General features: G+C 39.5%; 1 protein-coding gene across 1 annotated transcript in view; it reads left to right on the forward strand.

Annotated features, from left to right (window-relative positions):
• The window catches only part of schip1 (schwannomin interacting protein 1), a gene marked incomplete in the record, with an annotated part of 244,738 nt that overhangs the window by 81,741 nt on the left and 143,377 nt on the right, over positions 1–19,620 (forward strand).

The raw sequence follows: 19,620 nt of genomic DNA on the forward strand, positions 1-19,620 counted from the left end.
TTTATTTTTTAAAGTTAAGCAAAAAAGCAAGAAAAATGTCTCTGGCATCAAGTGTCAAGCACGGAGGAGGAAGAATCATGGTTATGTCAGACTCATACATGTGTCAAGTTGGTTTTAATTGCAATTTTTGAGCAACTAGGCAACAGAACTGGAAAATGTTTTCTGATAAATAGCAGATTTGTATTTTTTGGTATGAACATTTTTAGTCTATCAAAGGACAAATACAGTTTGATTCCCTGATTTTGTATTTATCATTTAAATGATCCTAATTTCTGAGTAAAATGATCCATAAATGATATAAATCTCAAAGAAAATCAGTAAAAGTTGTAGTTTTCTAAACCCTTTTGACTGGTTGAGTCAAAATGTTTTAGTGGACTGCATGTTTATCCCAGATAACTCCCAAACGAACCACGTCAGCTATTTATCTAAGTCTCCAGAGGTTCTGTTTAGCTCTGCTCACATCTTTTTATAGCTTGTTATTGTAACGTTTTATTGAATTTAAACATTTTTTGCAGATTTGCTTTTATGGCTCATAATTATTTTTTAAGGAGACCCAGCAGATGCATTGTCTGCTATTTTGTAAATTGCCTTCAGCTTGCAGCTTAAGATGTCTTATTTAATGGCCTTTGCGTTTTGAGGATCGTTTTCTCAGAGTCGTTTAACCCTAAACAAATGCTTAAATCTGATGAAAATGTGTGTGGAGTATCAGTGATTCTTGTGTTGCGCTAAGATGCTGTAGCGTTCTGAAGGTGATGTGATTTCTACTAAACTTGCAGTACCATATCTGTCCAGAGGAGGGCAGTAATAGTCAGATAATCCAAATTGAAGATAGTTTCTTTAAAAAAAGGAGAAATAAAATGCAAAATAGGCATCCATTCTCATTCAGCACTAGTTTCTGTCTTCCCAAAGTAGATCCCTGAGTTTTCACTCATGTCTGTTCCGCTCATTAAAATTCTGTAGAGGTCAGCTGGTGGAATTGGGCGCGCCTGTTCTTCTCCCCACTAATCTCTTAGTCTGAAGTCAACAGGCGGGTTAATCTGGAGATGGTTGGGAGAGTTGCTCATATGAACAGACTTAAGTGGTCCTTGTCGGCTGAAAGAGACTGTTTGATCTGCTTTCTTGTGGATAAAAGAGGGTAAAAAGGAGTTATGAGAACAAAAAAAAAATTAGTGCACGTCTCAACAGCACTCGACTGGACTGTGAGCTGAGCAGAATTGACAGTTTATTAATTAAGCAGCGGGCTGCGAGCTGGCAGGTCGCAAAGGTTGCGGATAAATTCACCGTGGGTTGTTTACACACAGAAAAGACGATAGTTGTGTTTGAGGTCCTCCGGATGGCAGGGAAATGCTTAGCTCAGTGAGTTAGACCTGCTGACAGGGAGGAAATGATCATCACTGAGAAAGGGAGGGTGTGTACATAAAGGCCCTGAGGTCAACAGAGACGAGGAGGAAGCCAGGAGAGAGAGATAAAAATCAGACATTAGCTCAGTGGTTTAACACATTTAAGCCCTGACTTCCTCTAGAACAGTAAAGTTTCATGACTTTAGATGTCAAGGCTTTCTTATTTTCAACACCGTCTTTTCCTGTCAGTCAGTATGATGCATCAACTCCAGCCCTGTTTTTCCTTCAGCTTCATTCTTGTGAAATACTTTTAGCTGCACAGTGGTACAGTGTTTGGAATTGGTTTAAATCCCAGCTGGGACCTTTCTGTGTGGATGTTTTCTCTGGGCTCTCTTGTTTCCTCACAAAAACACGCCTCGTAGGTTGTTTGGTGACTCTCACTTGTCCCTAGGTGTGCATTTGTGTGTGGTTGAATGGTAAGTAAGTAAGTTTTATTTATATAGCCAGCAGAATGGGCCAGCAACAGGCTGGCAACCTGCCCAGAGTGTACCCCATCCTGGCCTAACAGTAGATGGGATAGGCTCCAGCAACGCTGAAAGGAAAGCAGCAGGTCAAGAAGATGGATGGATGGATGTATGGATGGATGGATGGATGGATAGATGGATAGACGGACGAATGAAGGACGGACGGGCAGACGGGTGGATGAACAGACTGACATATGGACGGATAGATGGATGGATGGATGGATGGATGGATGGATGGATGGATGGATGGATGGATGGACAGACAAACTGACAAATGGACAGACGAATGGATGGATGGATGGATGGATAGACGGATTGATGGATGGATGGATGGATGGATGGACGGACGGACGGACGGACGGACGGACGGACGGACGGATGGATGGACAAACTGACAAATTGACAGATGGATGGATGGATGGATGGATGGATGGATGGATGGACGGACGGACGGATGGACGGATGGATGGATGGATGGACGGATGGACGGATGGACAGATGGACAGATGGACAGATGGATGGAGGATGGATGGATGGATGGGCGGAAGGACGGATGGATGGATGACAGACGGATGAAGGACGGACGGACAGACGGGTGGATGGACGGAAGGATGGACTGACAGATGGATGGATGGGCAGATGGATGGATGGATGGATGGATGAGCAGATGGATGGATGAATGGAGGATGGACGGACTGACAGAGGGATGGATGAATGGACGGACGTATGGATGGACAGATGGATGGATGGATGGATGGATGGATGGACTGGCAGATGGACGGATGGATGGACGAATGGACGGACGGACGTATGGATGGATGGACTGGCAGATGGACGGATGGATAAATGAAAGTATTTAAATTGCTAACAGTCTTAGGAGATAGTTGTATTTCTTGGATGTTGAAGCCATCTGTGCACAGATTGAATTTCTAACCTTGGCCGCCCCCGTTTAAAGCTCTGTGCACGACACTGCACTGTGTGTGCACTTTTGTGTGCACGCGTGAAGAGAGGTCTTTGTGTGGGTGTGCTTTCAAAAGGAACGAGCTCACAGTTCTCCGCCGACACGTGGCTCCCGAACGTGCAAGTAAGCGAGCTTTGGCATTGTAACTCAGCTCGCTCATTGCCATGGCAATCTCGCTAAACAGAGTCGCCGTGGATGTCTCTCTTTATGATCGATCCCTCTGCTCTGCAGCGGCAACCAGAGAGGGAGGCAGAAATTATAGGTTTCATTAAAGGGGAGCCTAACAAAACTCTGGCTTTTATGCAGGTGTATGAATCAGCTGTCGAAATTTTATCGTTTCATGATACTGCGCTGCATCCACAGCGCCGGCCGGACCACCTACCAGCACACATGCGAAAATGAAGACCACACGCCCAGAAACAAGCACAGCCACATGCACTGCAGCTTCAATTTTAAACTGTCCAGAAGATAGATGTCTTTTTATTACCAGACATCAATCAATACTGTTGGGCACTGGGTGAAGGTTTTTATGGAAAAGTTGCCAATGATTTACTTGAGGAATTAGAATTAAAAAAGATAAAATCTCACAAAATCAAATCTATATATTTTTCATTGTTAAAAACAGTGTTTTTAATCCTGTTCTCTGTCTGTGATGATGGGAGCTGTCCTTGGCTTTAGTTCTGATCAAAGGTGTGTGGTGTAGTAGCTAACTCTGACCACTAGGGGGAGCTCTTGTACCAGAGTGTGTTCAGATTGAAACACAAATTTTGACTGATTTTTACAATCAGATTAAATTAATATTATATTTGTTAAAACAATATTTTAATGTTGATTTTTATTGTAAAATTTCTACATAAAATATTGTTATATGTCATAATGTTCTACTATTAATCAGGTCTTAAATAAGGGCATCCCCTGTATACCTTACATTTGTTGCTGTATGTTGATGAGAATTATTTTATTTACTCACAAAAGTATGGCCACAAATTCTATTAAAAATGTAGACCCAAATACAGCATTTGAATGCCACATTTCAGTTTTATGTGGGATTGGTTTCTATTCATCTATGCTACTATTTACTCAACTCAAAGTCCTGCTGAGGACTGACTGCTGCCGGCACATGAACCCCAGAGTTTTCTGTCTAAACATAATGATTTGATACAGTTATGCTTGAAGTCTTAAACAAACCATAGATGGATTCCCCCAAAGATGTCCCGATGCTCGTGTGTGTTGACTTGTGAAGGACACAGAGGGGCCCCATCTGTCCTGCCTCATGAGCCCCGCCTGCCAGCTGTCATGCACCTCCGTTTTTTGTGCCCCCCGTCTTTAGCGCTTCCTGATTGTATTCTCCTTCTTTTCTGACGTGTCTCGGCTTATTTTTTGCCTTCCGCTTTCATATTTAATGCTTCCTTTTTCCTGTCCCTGCAGTAAACCCCTTGCTCTCAGAGCCTCCCCCTGTCTTTTAGTCTGTCTCCTTATCATTTTTTTTCTGGTTTTATCGGAGCAGGCAGGTGCTGCTGTGAAAGCCTGATAGGAGAGATAAATTAAAAAAAAAAAGGTTGGACAAAGTTTAGGGAACTTTCACTTGAATGTTGCATATATCCTCCTTTTCCTTTGCACAGCTCCTCCGGTACATAAAACACAGGAGATATGAGATGTTCTCCAATAACAGATTAGCGATTTAGGTTTTCGATTTTTAACTCTCTGCAGAGTGGCTCACTATTCTGCAGCTGATTCTAATTCATCCCAAAAGCAATGCATTAATTCTGTAGCAGATTACTGAGCCAGCAGGCTGCACAGCCTGTACCCAGTGCCAAAGCGTTTAACCCATCATAATTGTTTTACCCGTTTAATCCAAAGCAGGAAACAAATTACAGCTTTGTCACTGAGCACAAAGAGTTCCAACACTCGCAGCTTTTCCTTTTAGCTGCATAAGCCGTCACTTTATTACTAGCAATTCAAGAAGGCAGCAAAATGTTAGGTGTACGTCCTGAACTTCACTTCACTGCCCCACTTTGTGCTTTTGCTAATGGAACTTCAGGGTTACGGTCACAGATGTGATGCATGGGCTCAAATAACAGACTTCTAACTTGGCGCAGGGTGAAAAATCCAATTGCATCGCTGCACGCCGGCCACTTGCTTTAAGTCGTCTGGGGCGTGTGCGGAGAGGGAATCAAACTTCAGCTTCCCAGGGGCCTCTGCATCGCATGGAAAATAGTTTCCACAATTTCAAACCACAATGTTGTTCTTAATCAGCACACTGTAAGCTAAGTCAGCGGCTGTCACCCTTTTAAACACTGCATTTTTCCAGTAGCGTTCCTCTTTTTTTTTTTTTTTTTCTCCACACAGCAGAACAGAAAAGGCCTGCACTGATTTATGGTAATTTTGCAAATGTAACATAAGGCTTTGGAAATGAATGCTTATCCTTACCAGTGTCTTTAGGTGTATTTTGATCCTTTTTAACACTCTAATACCAAACAATACAAAGAGTCTGGGTCACAAGATTAACTGGAATTACTTATTAAAGTTATATAGAATATGGGGCATGCATGACTTCTCTTTGTTGCTCCAAATTGATTAATAAGGCTTTCCATACGTGGGTTTTATGATGTATTTTTTGTGACAGAGTGATGCTCTGTCTGCAGACTTCATTGACACAATCACAGATAAGGTGTGGGTGCAGGTGCGGATGCGTGCGGCCTTTGTTGTGTCTGAGGTGGGCTGGTCGGAGTGACAGCTCCGACAGGATGTAGGAGGACCGCTGTAACACACCAGCCAAGGTATTGATTGACAGAATCATTAGTGGCTGGGCGACATCACCACCTCTCCATCAGCGCATTACAGAGACAGAGAGATAATGGCTTCCAGACATAAATCCCTCCTTTTTTGCTGCCTAATTTTGAAGCTTTATTCCACTTTTCCATTGTGTTTGGATCAACTGTCCAGACGACAGGTGAAGGTCGATCACGTGATTGCTTTAATCACTTATGAAGGGGATCTCAATCCAGTCAAACCGTCGATTCACGGCGTCGCCTGAAGGTGCAGGACGGCGATATGACATCATGAGGCCTTAGTATTATCCGGCAGATTCCACAGGAGGTCACTGTTCTGCTTTGTTGAAGCAGGGAGGAGTTCTCCAAGCTGGGTCCCTTCATCTCCATCCAGCACATCATGAGCAGAACAAAGCCAGTCCCAAACTCTGGAACGCTGCGACACAAATTGTTTAAACGGCAGCCACTTGTGTAGCTGTTTTCCTGAGCACACTCAGGATTTGTAAACACCCTCTTCTCTGCGAGAGAAGAGCCTCTTTCCACGATAATATCTCATTATTTGTACTTTGTAATGAAAAGGGAAGGTGAGCCGCCTTTTAGTTCAAAGGCTGGTGGAGCCCCTCGCTCTGTGTTCTTTCCACTCCCACTGTGCTTCCTCCTTTTGCCTTTTTCTCCTCCAGCCTTTTAATTTCACAACAACTCCAATAAAATATTAAAGCGCCTCAGAATGACGTCAGACTCGTGAATGAAGCTGCTGGGTTTTTTCTCCCCGCCTCTTTATTAATGAACTTCATCTCTTCCTTATTTTCTAATTGATTGGCAACTCTTGTTTTTCTTTATTTGAGACATTGTGCTAATTAAAAATGTATATTAACCAAAGCAGGGACGTAAAATAAGACATTTTAGCCATCAAAAGTCTAAAAAAACATCCTGATTGTATCATTTTAATAAAGTTATGTTTTATTATTTCAGCTTTATTTGACTTAACTCTCCTTCACTTGTTCATTTGGAGAAGTTCTGATATGAAGAGACAAAGTCGGGTCCAATTATGACAAATTCTATTCTGAATGTTATTGATTGAGGTTTTCATACTGTAATCAAGGCTGATTGTTTAGATTGGCTGTGATTTCTGGTGTAGGTTAGTAGATCATTTCATTCTGGGAATACGATTTTTTTTCACCAAAACTGCTTAAAATTTACTCAAGACATTTGAATAAAAAATGACGCTTCCTTGTCGGATCTTTTCCTTGTTTGAGTTTTCTTGATTTTTTTTTTTACATCAATAAATGCTTTTAGGCATTTAAATTAGGATAGATCTTTAAGAACGAACAGATGTTCCAACTTTTGTGAAGCATTAACTCCATGCTGCCTTTGGATTTTATGCTCTTTGAGTCAACAGAACAGATAGGTGAGGGTGAAAACTGTTTGGAGTTCACGCTCACGTTTCCAAGTTGTAGCCGAGTCTTATTAACTGGGTTGACACGGAGGTGCATTCTCTGAGCCTCACAGAAATCCAGACTCTCACATCGGAAGGAAGAAGGTAAGAAGCGGCGTGTTGCCGTTCTGCTGTGTGTGGCAGAGCCGCCAAGCGTGTGGGTACGAGTGCGACACCGGATGCAAAGGAACAGCCTGCAGCACTCTTCGTATCCGGCCTCATTTAACCAGGATCCACTCCTCCATTATCAGCAGCATCATTATCCTTTTCTTTCCCTGCTCCAGCTGCCTTCCCTCAACTGGGACTTAAGATGGGGAACTAAAATATCAATGCACGCAACACACTTACTCTAACCCAGAATCACTATTATTCCAGTTTATTTTTCCAGGTGAACCAGAAACCCCAAAATAGTTAACTTCCAAGTGTCTTCATGTGTGTGGGAGAGCCGTGGATTTTTTTTTTCCTACAGAATTCCTGTGACATCCTACAAGAAAATGACAAAATGAGGTTAGCTCAGCTCTTTGAGGATGTGCCCGCGCCTTCGCTCTTGACACCAGGCGAGTGCAGGTCACGCTGAAAGGTTTTTTTTTTTTTTTTTTCCGGTGTGCAAAAGTTTTTGAGAGCATGGAAGTGTCAAAAGGAGGAGATTGGAACAGCTCCTTGCTGGATAGCGCTCTCCTCATAATCCCTCCTGTGTCATGCAGCATGATAAGTGTAACCCTAATTTCATATTGTTCAGTCACAGAGGAGAAGTGGCCAAAATCAGCCTCTGCTACACTTTCAGATCAGCCTCATGAAGAACTTTTCTTTTTATTCTCCGGTTATACAGTTCCTGTCAGGATGACAACATTCATTCAACTGCTTCTGGGTTTTTTTTTTTGCTTTTGAGTTTAAGTGGATTTTTCCCAGCAGTTTTCCATGCTGTTATTCAACCTGAACAATCCCTCCACTTATTCAGCCTTGTGAGATCTCTCTAATAGTCACAGCGGCTGCTGAAGTGTACAACGATAGGTTACACTAAAGCAACTCTGGAAATGTGGGAGACAGTGAGATTACCCGATGCGGATTGTTGAGCAGTTTGTGGGTCCGTGTTTTTGAGCGTCTGCGTCTGCTCCCTCAGACGTGACCATCTAAGCTGCGGTTTTTATTAAAATACTGAACATGCAGTCTGTTTGAGGATAGAAAGAGACGAAGGGGATTTTGTTTCTCGGTTTATTGGTTTGGCGTTTAGACACTGGAGAAATCCTGGGGAGAAGAAAGAAGGCACATGTATTGAACAGAAGGGAGATAAAAAAAATAAAAATAAAAAACGAGGGAAGAGGGGAGAAAAAGACAATTTTCTTTTACTCCGAGTCGTCTGGTCTCCAGAGGAAAAAAAACTGATTTGTGATTAATGAATAAATGAAGAAGAGGCTTCCTCTATTCTCAGTGTTTGTCTTCTCTTCCCTCAGTAACTCAACAGCCTCACCCAGAAAATCCATCTCGGTAATGATGTTGGTGCGTTGTATGATTAGGTAGCGGAGAGAAAAGGTAGAAATAAATAAATAACAGTAAAATGAAGAGCAGAATATTGCAATCGTATGATCCCACAACCAGAAGTTAGCAAATCATTTTTAGCTGATTTTTTTTCTTCAATACTTTGCAACAAATTCAAACTGGGAATTGTGGTTCAGTACTTGGGGTAAACAAAGGCAGTGGAAAAGCACTTTAAACTAAACTGTTTAATCCCTCAAGTCTTAAATTGGATTTTTATTTCCTATTTTAAAGTAAAAGTTTTTGATTTCTTTTTATAACATTGAAAAGTCAACGCTTTAAAGTGTGTTTTAGAATGTTAGGCCCCCCCCAAAAGCTGTCTTGTGGGGTCCAGATGACCCCACTTTTAATGTAAACATACCGAGGATAGCACAAGGGTTAATAAATAAAATTAAAATAGTTATCTTTTATTATTTTTGCATGCAGGGTTCTGGTTGAGAATCCAAAGGCAGTAACCATATTTTTCTGAGTATAAGTTTCGTTATTTTGCATAGTTTGGCCGGGGTTGCAACTTAAACTCACTCAGGTGCAACGTGTATGTGATTTAAAATAAATAAATAGCAACAGCCACTAGAGGGCGCTGTAGGTGTGTGCATCAATATTTGCTATTGAAAGAAAAACACAGAAGAAGAAACGCTGCTGATTCTTACACCAGACTTGGCAGAATTGTTCCAAAGAAAAACAAAGGATGAAAAATTCAATGGATTTAGTTCAAGAGAGTTTAGTTGACTTGTTAGCATGTTCTCTATGCTACAGTTATTTGAATTCAAATGTTGCACTAATTTACTATATTCTTCCTATATGTCATGAATCTAAAGTTTCTATTAGGGAAAAAGAGATTCAGCGTTTTATAGTGATATTTCATTTGCCAATACTTGTATCGATTTAAAAATTTGACAAGACAATATTTTATAATTATTTATGAGTGTCCTTCAGCATCTTACTTTTGTTTTACACTCAAACCCCCGACTACAAGGTGGCAGCACAGCACACTGAGCCTCTTTGAGCAGCTCTACACCGTGACCAAAACAAGAAGATCCCGCGAGAACCAGCTTGTGTTATCGTGAGCCGTGTATCATGAAACGTATTGCATCGTCAGACTGTTACCAATACACACCACTAGATTCAATAGTGAAGCGGGCATAATTCAATTATTACTTGCCTATTTAATTTCAATTCTCAACCCCATTCGGGGGGGGGGACTTAATGTCTGAAAAATACCTTAAACAAAGTACGGTTGACGGCAACATCTTTAACTGTAACAGCGGAAATTATACTTTTTTCAAAAGAACAAAAACAAAAACGTGAGATTAAGTTTGACAAAAAAAAAAAAAAAAGATCTGGAGCATGATAAAACAGAAGGGTTAAAAAAGAGGATCTGGCAACAAACGACTAAAACTGTGAACTGAATACTGAGGGCTAATTAACTTAAACAGAGGCAGCTGTGTGTTTGTCAGTTAAAACTTGGTGGGATTTAAACTGGAAAACAAGCAGTAAATGGTATTTATATAGTCTAAAGAACCAAACCCAGACTAAAAAGGCACCAAACTTCACAGACCAAGAATGAGCCGTTTTCAAATCAAAGGAGTAAAGACTGAAAGACAGTCCGAACTGATGCAAGCAAAAGCTGTTGAAATACAAAATTATAAAGACAATAAAAACACTACCAAAATCATAACCAACCAGATTGTCTGATGGAGTTTAAGTAAAACACGTAATTAAAAGAAAAACAATAAAAATCTTTGAGGATTTCAAGAATATCTCATCAAAACTGTTTTCATCAAATAACTTTTACATTGGGAATCACTAAAGCTTTAATCAGACAGAAAGTCCTGTTACTTATTATTCATATGAACAAATACCAAACAAATCTGCAGTATTGAAATATCAGCATGGTGGTATCCTTTGTTGGAATTGAGGTAGAACCAGTTTGTTTAGGGATAAAAGAAAGTGTGTTGGTCAGAATATGAACAGGAGGAGACAGAACTCCAGTTCTACGATACTCCAGACTCTGACAGCTGATGTTCAGCATCACTTTGTGATTAAAGGGAAAGACATTAACACAACTACATTAAAAATGTCCAGAGTAACAATAAGAGTGAGAGTATCATTTAGAAAACAAAACATCAATCTGCATGTACACAAGACTACCCTGGGAAGAAAAACACAATATGACACAATTAATTATACAATCTAAAGAGAAACCTCATTACACTAATAATAAATGAATCGGAACAAGATGACTCATTGAGTAGGGTTGAATTGACATTAAAGGACGTTAACAGATTGTTAATTTGATCTCCCAGGTACAGTGAATGCACCGCAAAGAAAGATAGTGAGCTAATCAGGATAATTAGTATCTATGTAAACAAATGCTCATAACCATGGAAGTATTTACAATAACCAGGCGCTTGTATTTTTCAATGACTTTACTCTTAACATTAGTAGCTGAAGTATGTATTGAACATAAAAATTTTCCTTGACGTACATTAATTGAACAGAAATAGATTATCTAAGGTAGGAAAAAATCTTCACCAATGAACAACTGAACTCAAATCATATGACTCAGAAAGTGGAGCCAAATTTACACTTTCAGTTTATTGACATGTATTTACAAAGGCATGCAGATTTTACTCCATGTTGCTCCTTTACAAATGGAATATGTACTGTATTACATGAACAGTACTGAGAGGGTGAGGGCCACATGGGATGCCTTAGTAGCTGCCCTTACGAGTGGATATGGACTGTCTGCAGATGGAAAAGGTCCAAACCTTTATGCAGTGGTGTAAAGTACTTGATTAAATGGACTTTGATACTTTGCTCTTAAGTATTTTTGGCTACTTTCTAGTTGTACTGAGTATCAAAAATAAAAGCAACCTTTCTACATTTTGGATTCAATATATGTAGTCTTTACTCCACTACATTTAAATGGACACTTACCATTACTTGTTACATTGTGACTTGCATCTTAATCTTCGTTACCATGACTGGTTTGTTGGGCGTATTGGATAATATCGCCAACCGCAGGGTGTTGAAGATACTGCGTGTTTTTTTATGGTCTGAGGTTGTCATTTAGTGCTTACACACTGGCCACATGTGGTGCATTCAAGAATGCGCTCTGTGCGGTTTTAGGAATGCGCATCCTGCAGGTGGGATACACACCAGACCAGCGCCACAGACGCAGGTCGCGGTTGGGGGGTGGAGTCTTCTAATTTAGTTTTTGTACTGTTTATTAGCGCTCGACTGCCACCTACAATGGGTACAGGCTCGAAGTCAAAACGGTGTGAATCCCACAAATCTTGCTCCAGGCATTTTGTACTCACATCTCTGTTCCTTTAAATGGCTTTCATAGTGTTACATTAACCTGACCAACCACAAACCATAATTATGTAGGTCACAGGTAGAACAAATGTTTAGATTCTCGACCATGCCGTGAGCCCGTGGAACAAAAATGGGTTAAGTAGGTGAACTGAGAGCATGTCATACTTATTTTTCTTTTTTTTCTTCAGTGACCCTAAATCTTGTGCAGTGCACAAGGGGCCAGTAGTGTTGGTACCATGATAAGTACACTCCTTGCTTGCAATCCAACTGTTTGAAATTAGTAAATTAGAAAATCAGGGCATAGTTCGCGTAGGCATTCCCTATGTATCTTAAGGGCACTTACGTTTCACTTACATGCCCCATGCAGCGTTGCACACCTCACTAATGACTGCAGTGCTACTTGCGACTGCATCACCTATATTTAATAGTTGCATGTTTCTTATATTTTGTCGTACCATAAAATGGTATGTTCCATTTTCATGACATCCCTTAAGGTGGCCGCATGACCCTAAAGGGAACTGCAAGACACACCTGTGCTTCTCTAAGGTTCTACCACACCTGTCTACAACCTTCCACAGACCTGAACAACCCAAAAAAAACCCTCAGCACCCGTGCAGGTCAACCCCCATACGGGTACATCTGACTAAGGCATGAGGGAGACATACAAATTAAAAAGTAGGAAATGATGCAAGTTATGTTCAGCTTCTTTATGCTTCATTAGATCACCAATATGTTATGACCTGAACTCCTTATCCCCACCCAATTAGACAGTGCTGCGCTAATGTAGCGGGGCATTGTTTTGCTCCCTTTACACATCGTTTAAAGTGCAGCCAAGAATAGTAAGCCACATACAGGGGAGGTAGTGGAAATCTAACTCCAACTCACAGCACAAAGAAAGAATAAATAGAGCATAGTGACAGGGAAAAAAAGGCAAACACGTGAGATGCTGAGACTGTGCAGAGAAGTAATAGGGGTGAGCAAAGGTATCATAATTAGTGACACCTGGAAGATCAGTAACCACGGTTCAGCCTGCTTGTCTCGAGGGAGACTTCACAGCAAGCGTGGCACCAAGTCATACCTCTGAATGACATTACTTGGAGAAAGCAAACAGTTTTTCGTGTGTCAAGAGCGGTGATGGGAGGATGGAGGCGGAAAGGGGAATATGCTAATTAGGCAAGATGCAGCATTTTCCTATGAAAGGCAGGCTGCTGAAGAAAACGAGCTTTGATTTTCATGCATAACATCGTGCAACTCTGAGGTGAGCAGGTGAAAGAGAGTGTCATGTAGGGGTGAAGCGCTCCGCCAGGGTAGCAAAAATGTCAGGAACGGAGAAGGAGCAACTTTGATCAATTTAAACTGCAAACACTGCATAACAAAACAAATAGTAAAAGTTTGAGGAATATGTCATTTTGAAACTCCCTGGACGGAGGAGAGTCCTCGTAGGTTCTCAAGAACTTCTTAAATCCCATTTTTCCTCCCTACCTTCTACTCCTAGAATACACTATTACATGAGTCCCAGAAGTCATTATATCATGACCCAGTTGTTCATTTTTGTATTCTATCATTTAAAAGATACAAATCTCAATCAAGGACATCCCAAGACACAGCCCATAGAATACAAGAAAACACAAGCTTAACCATGAAAAAAGGCTATTATGCAAATTAAAACAGTTTATGCCAAATAAAACCAAATTGTCTGTAGCATATTCTAATAATGATCTTCATTATTGACAGATTAATTTCACTGTAGTTCTTAGTGAAGTGACTGTCTTTTTCTAAATATTGGGATCAAAAACCAAAAAATGGGACGGAAAAACACAGAAACCAAAATATCTCTTACAGGTAGAAACACATCAGTACCATATTTTCCAGAGTATAAATCGCAAGAGCAAAAAATATCCAATTAAGAAGAAGAAAACCATATATAAGTCGCTCTGGAGTATTGATGGATTGATGTAACAACGGATTCCTCCAAGTGGCTTAGTTAAAATCTTCAATGTGTTAATGTGTTTTCAGTAAGATTTGATTTGATTTTCTTACATTGTGATTAATATATACATTCCCCCCTCATAGACAGGCATTGTAACCCCACAGAATGACAACAGACGCCCTGTCCCAGATCATAAAATGTCTTCATGTTCACATCAGCTCCGGAGCGATCGGAAAATCCCTGACAGCTTTGATAAGGCGACACCCCTCCCCCCGCGCAGGGCTGCTCTCTTTTAAAATCACTTTTTCGTGAAGTTCATGAACTCTGAGAACAGCTAGAGATGGAGATAAAAGCCGCACCACAGAGAAGCAGCGGGTGAGTCTGAGACGTACAACAGGAAAATGCAGGGCAAAATAAGTCCTTTCCGAGAACTCGCTCATTTCTGAAGAACTTTTCAATGACTCCTTGCTCGTGAAGGGAGAACAGAGGCTTTTTCTCTTCCAAAAGAGATCACATTAGTGTTACGGCAAAGGCATTTTACCTGCTTTACAGGAAGCAGATCTCACTGGGGACAAGTAAAGGTAGAAAGTTCACTGGCACAGGGAAGTTAGGTAGCTCTGATTGGAAAGTTTCCCACTTCCACCTATGTTTTATTAATTGCACTTTCTAGTTTAATATCAGAGCATCATAGCTATAGATTCTTCTCCATTCTTAATTCATGTCATTAGATTAATATCTATTTCCCTGAACTCTTTCTTTCTTTCTGTCTGCATAAATAAGTCATTGAATAATTTCCATTTCCAGTTGGCAGCTGCGTCCCTGCCATTATTGACTGGAATATGGAAATGAATTCAGTCACATTGGTAGTAGAGATGCAACGATTCCTCACAATTTGGTTCAAACCTTGATTTCTGGGTCAAGGTTTTGTTTCGGTTCAATATGTCTAAAACAAAAAAGCATCAAAAATCTAAAAATGATAATTCTTTTATTTGCTTATGAGCAATTAACAATTTAATTTAGCACACCAGTTGTTTGACACTTTCAATGTAAATAGTGGTATCCAGTAGGGATGCAACAATTCACTTTACACTCTATTTAATTCAGTTCGGTTTTCAATCGAGAATTTTTACATCCCAAATTGGTGGTGTATGTAACTAACACAGTACAAGTCCATGTTTATAGTATATTTACTTTTGTAAAACATCTTCAATCCGCTACTTACCCAACATCTCTTTTTCAAGAACTTTTGGGGCTGGGGAATGCAAACACTACGCCTGATCGTTTGTATTCAGCTCAGCTTTGTTGGTTCTCCACTGCATATCCATCTCAATGAATTTACGATGGTACCAAAGCGTGCACCGTCAATATATTTCATTCAAAAGTGGTAATTAAATGACAAATAACAAATTAGACACGAATTAATTATGCACCTGTTGATTTGATGTATTACAGCAATCACAAATGTTTGGGTGAGAGAAACTTACCGCAGGGTCCCTGCAACACTGTTAATTATATCTGACTTTAGTGAAGAGTGAGGAACAAGAATGATTTATTTCTGCTGTACAGTAGTTTTTATAAGATAACCTAGTTTTCCCTCCTGGGCTGTGCAGGATGGTCATTTTTTTCCCTCTCTGTCTGCATAAACACAAGACAAGTGTGTCTCTGTTCATTTGTCAAGGCAGCAGAGCTCCACAAGAAAAGTACTTTAAAAAAAGTATAAATGTGACGCATAATACATTTTGTGCTACCTAATAAATTGTGCATTATTTTAAGTAGGCTGACTTGTATTTGTTTCATTATAGTGCTAACACAAGCTGCAACATTTCCAGTGAGGGTACATCTGTGGAGATGTTCACAGAATTGTTTATTACAAGAAGCAGTTATTAGATTGCACAAATTTTTAAATGCATTATTAGACACAAGTTCTTCTGACTATTTAAGGTTTTTTGAAGTTGCAATGAGTAGTAAAGAGATGCACACAGATATGGTGCAGCATCACAGTAGGTTAGAAATTACAGTTTCTTTCGGCTTATATACAAACTGATGGTGATTATAAACGATTCCACTAATCCAGTGTCTTTAGTAGATTTCAATATGTCAGCCGTATTGTGTCAAACTTTCCATTTATTTTTCAATATTTGTACACTCCACAAGAATACCTGTACCACTAACATTTGCCCAGTAAAAGCTCTTCCACAAATAACTAAACGTAGTAAAGGTATTTTTTTCCTACTGTATGTTTTGACTTGTAACTAGGCCTGCACAATACATCACAAATTTATCATTATTGCAATATTAACATGTACAATATATGTGTAAGTGTTTACACATGAAAAAAAAAATCTTATGGCAGCTTGACTTCTTTAACAAACTAAATGGATTCCTTTTTGCATTTGACGAATCGGATGGACCTCTTTTTTGATAGATACTTGTATAGACGTAGGTCATTTGGAGTATAATTTAAGTTCAGTAGAATTTATTTAAATAGACCTGATGCAGTTAACTGTAAATGTTGTATTAGTTGTTTTGCTAAATGGTTATGTATCGCAAATCATATCGCCATAGCAATATTAATCAATAGTATCGTGCATCGCAAGTTTTTCTAATATTGTGAGCCGTACTTGTAACACAAAATTTCATTTAATTTCAAGTCATGTGCATCACAAATTGAAGTTCCGTCCTCTTTTAACCCATAAGAGCTTATGGTCACACCAGTCCTACATAAATGTCATAAATGGGTTATCTTGGTCTGTGGTATATCTCACAGAATTTTATTTCGAAGGAAAAATGAGTTTTGGTTCTTATAGGTTAAGATTTCTCTTTAAAGAACTTATGTCGCTACTGTTTGCAGGATGGTGTCTGCTAAGGGGTAAACATTAGCGAAGTGAAGCGGGCACACTTCTGTCAAGTACACGACAGAAACCCATGTCTCAAGGAACATGAACAAAGCTCTCTACTGAACCATTTAGTGTGTGAGAAGACTTAGTTGAAGGAAGGGCAGCATCAATACACTCACCCAAATTAGCAGTATCAACCATAAGAACTTGAAAAATACAATTGATCAATTAGATATTAATAGACCTTAAATTAAACGGTTAGAGTGACTCTTGTAATTGGTTCAGATAACCATAAACTGTTGTGTTGGAAGGGGCGGGATCGCTTCATATTTATCCTAAATAAAAAAGCTTAGAAATCATTAGAGGATTAGGAGAGCAGCAAAAGCCTTTTACTCGATTATTTGAAAAGAAATATGTTTCGAGACAGTACATTAGTGAGTGCTTATCTACCCTAATGTTCATTAAAGTTAAACTCACCGGACCATGTCTTGATATGCCCTGCAGTCAGCATTTTCAGCCTCTGAAATACGATGAGTTGGTTCCCGCTATTACTGAGGCTGATCACACCTCTCAAATGCACATTTGATCTCAGATATTTTAAAAGTCCTTTAATGATTGGCCTCCATTTTTCTTATGAACCAGATACAGAAAGCGAGATAGTGATCTGGAGAAAGAGGGGGGATATTCTGTTAAAGTTGGCATGCTCATTAAAAATACATGGATGTTGTCACAAAGCATGTGTGCTTTTACAGCAAAATATGGTAAAACAGAGGCCATCAGCATGTCTTTACTCTGAAGAAATGTCACCATTTGACTTTGTTTACTGTCTCAGAAAAAAGAGCCGCAGAGTATGTTGTTTTGCTTTAATGGGCTGCATTAAATGGAAAAAAAAAATACTAATGGCTGTCTCCAGGGATTTTCTATATACAAACCTGAACATAACGGATTACTCTGTAGAAAAAAAACACATAGTCATAAATCCATGTTGTTTTAACACTTTTGCATGTAGGAGACATCACAAAAAAGATTTTTTTTCCCCCATATACAGGCTTAAAGTGGCTACTTGCTATTGCTGTCACACCTCAGCTCTGATAGTTATTACCACTAAACAAAATCATGACATCTAACCAAATTGTCTTGGTTTTGTCCGATTATTTAACAAAAGATGAATAAATTAAAATTTGGGAAAAAGAGGATCACTATAATCACTTTCACAGATGAATTAGGCCATTATTTCTCAGCTGAGCCGATCAGAAAATGCCCATATAACCCAGATGCTCACATCATGCACCAGAGACAAAGGAAATAAGGCACAGAATTGTTCTTTTAATTACTCTTCTAGATCCATAGCTGCAGTCTCGTATTATTAGACATTGATTTATTTTTTTGTAAATAGCACCTTTCGGAAATTAAAAAGAAAGGTTCAAAAAGGCCACAATGCATTATGCATATTCTGCCCTCTAAAGAAAAGACTGCACAGAATCTGCTGCAAAAGATGGAGAGGAAATGTAACTGATTGAATCTGTAATGAACAGTCTCAATGACACCACTGGCTGCCAGATTGCATAGTTTAGCTTAATCCATCACAAAAGGCACATGTTCTGATCTTACCCCGAAGCTAATGTATGAAAATCACATCTGCTCTGTCCACTGTTAATGCTAAAGACATAACTCAAGCCCCATCCCCCCACTTTAGTGGTAGTAGCCCTTTCTAATTAAGTAAAAATCATGTTCCACTGTATTCATGAACCTCAGCAGGGACACCAGCACCAGTGAGACACTGAAAAATTCAAGTCTACTGTAAGTTCACACTATATAATGATATTAAGCCAGATTTTATTTTCTAGTACCACGTTTTCTGTTCTAGAGGACGCACGAAACTATATGCTGCATTGTTAATGAATGGTCTATTTTTTAAATAACGTCATATAAAAGGCATTAGGCGAGACAAAAGAGTCAGAAATAAGTCAGTCAGTCGTTCAGACTATTAACCGCATTCACGGTAACTCTAGAACTTGTTTGTACGCTAAGTTAGCTACATTAGATGTATTAGCTGTTTTAGAACCATTAGCCACGTTAGAAGTGTTAGACGCAACAGAAGTGTTAGCTGTGTTAGAAGTGTTAGCCGCGATAGAAGTGCTATCCCCATTGCAAGTTATAGCTGTGTTAGAGGTGTTAGCCACGTTACAAGTGATACCCACGTTAAAAGTTTAAGCCACCTTACAAGTGTTAGCCACGTTCGAAGTGTTAGCCACGATACAGTAGAAGTGTTAGCCGAGTAAAAGTATTAACCCCGTTAGAAGTGTTAGCTGTGTTAAAAGTGTTAACCGCTTTAGAAGTCTTAGCTGTATTAGAAGTTTTAGCAATTCTAGAAGTGTTAGCCATGTTAGAAGTGTTAGCCTCAGTAGAAGTTTTAGCCGTGAAAGAGGTGTTAGCCACATTAGAAGCGTTGGCTACGTTATCTGAGCTAGATGTATTAGCTGCGTTAGAAATTTTAGCCATGTTACACATGTCACACGTTTTAGCCGCATTAGGAGTGTTAGCTGTTTTAAAAGTGTTAGTCGCGTTAGAAGCTTTATCAGCATTAAAAGTGTTGGCCATGTTAGAATATTCACAATACCTCTAACTTCCAATCTAGCTTGCAAAATCTAAAACAACAGAGTGATACCACTAAAACGAACATTACTGTGACTATGGTAACACTCAACCATGTTGGTAACACGTAAAAAACACTGCTATGTGTTAGCCGCATTAGCATATTTACAATAACACCCATCCTTGTTTGGAGCAGTATTAATCCTTTTTTAAAGCACTCTGGGATTATATGGCTCAATAAAATTTTTGGAGAAAAATGAAAAAGCTTTTTGTGTGCCTTATCCTATAGATGGGAAAATATGGTATTTAAAATCTTAGAAGTCAAGCTCATTGTAAGACCTCTAAGTGTGTCATTTGTTTTTCTTGAAAGTAA

This window comes from Oryzias melastigma, linkage group LG13 (genome assembly GCF_002922805.2).
Source record: "Oryzias melastigma strain HK-1 linkage group LG13, ASM292280v2, whole genome shotgun sequence".
NCBI classification, from domain to species: Eukaryota; Metazoa; Chordata; class Actinopteri; order Beloniformes; family Adrianichthyidae; genus Oryzias; species Oryzias melastigma.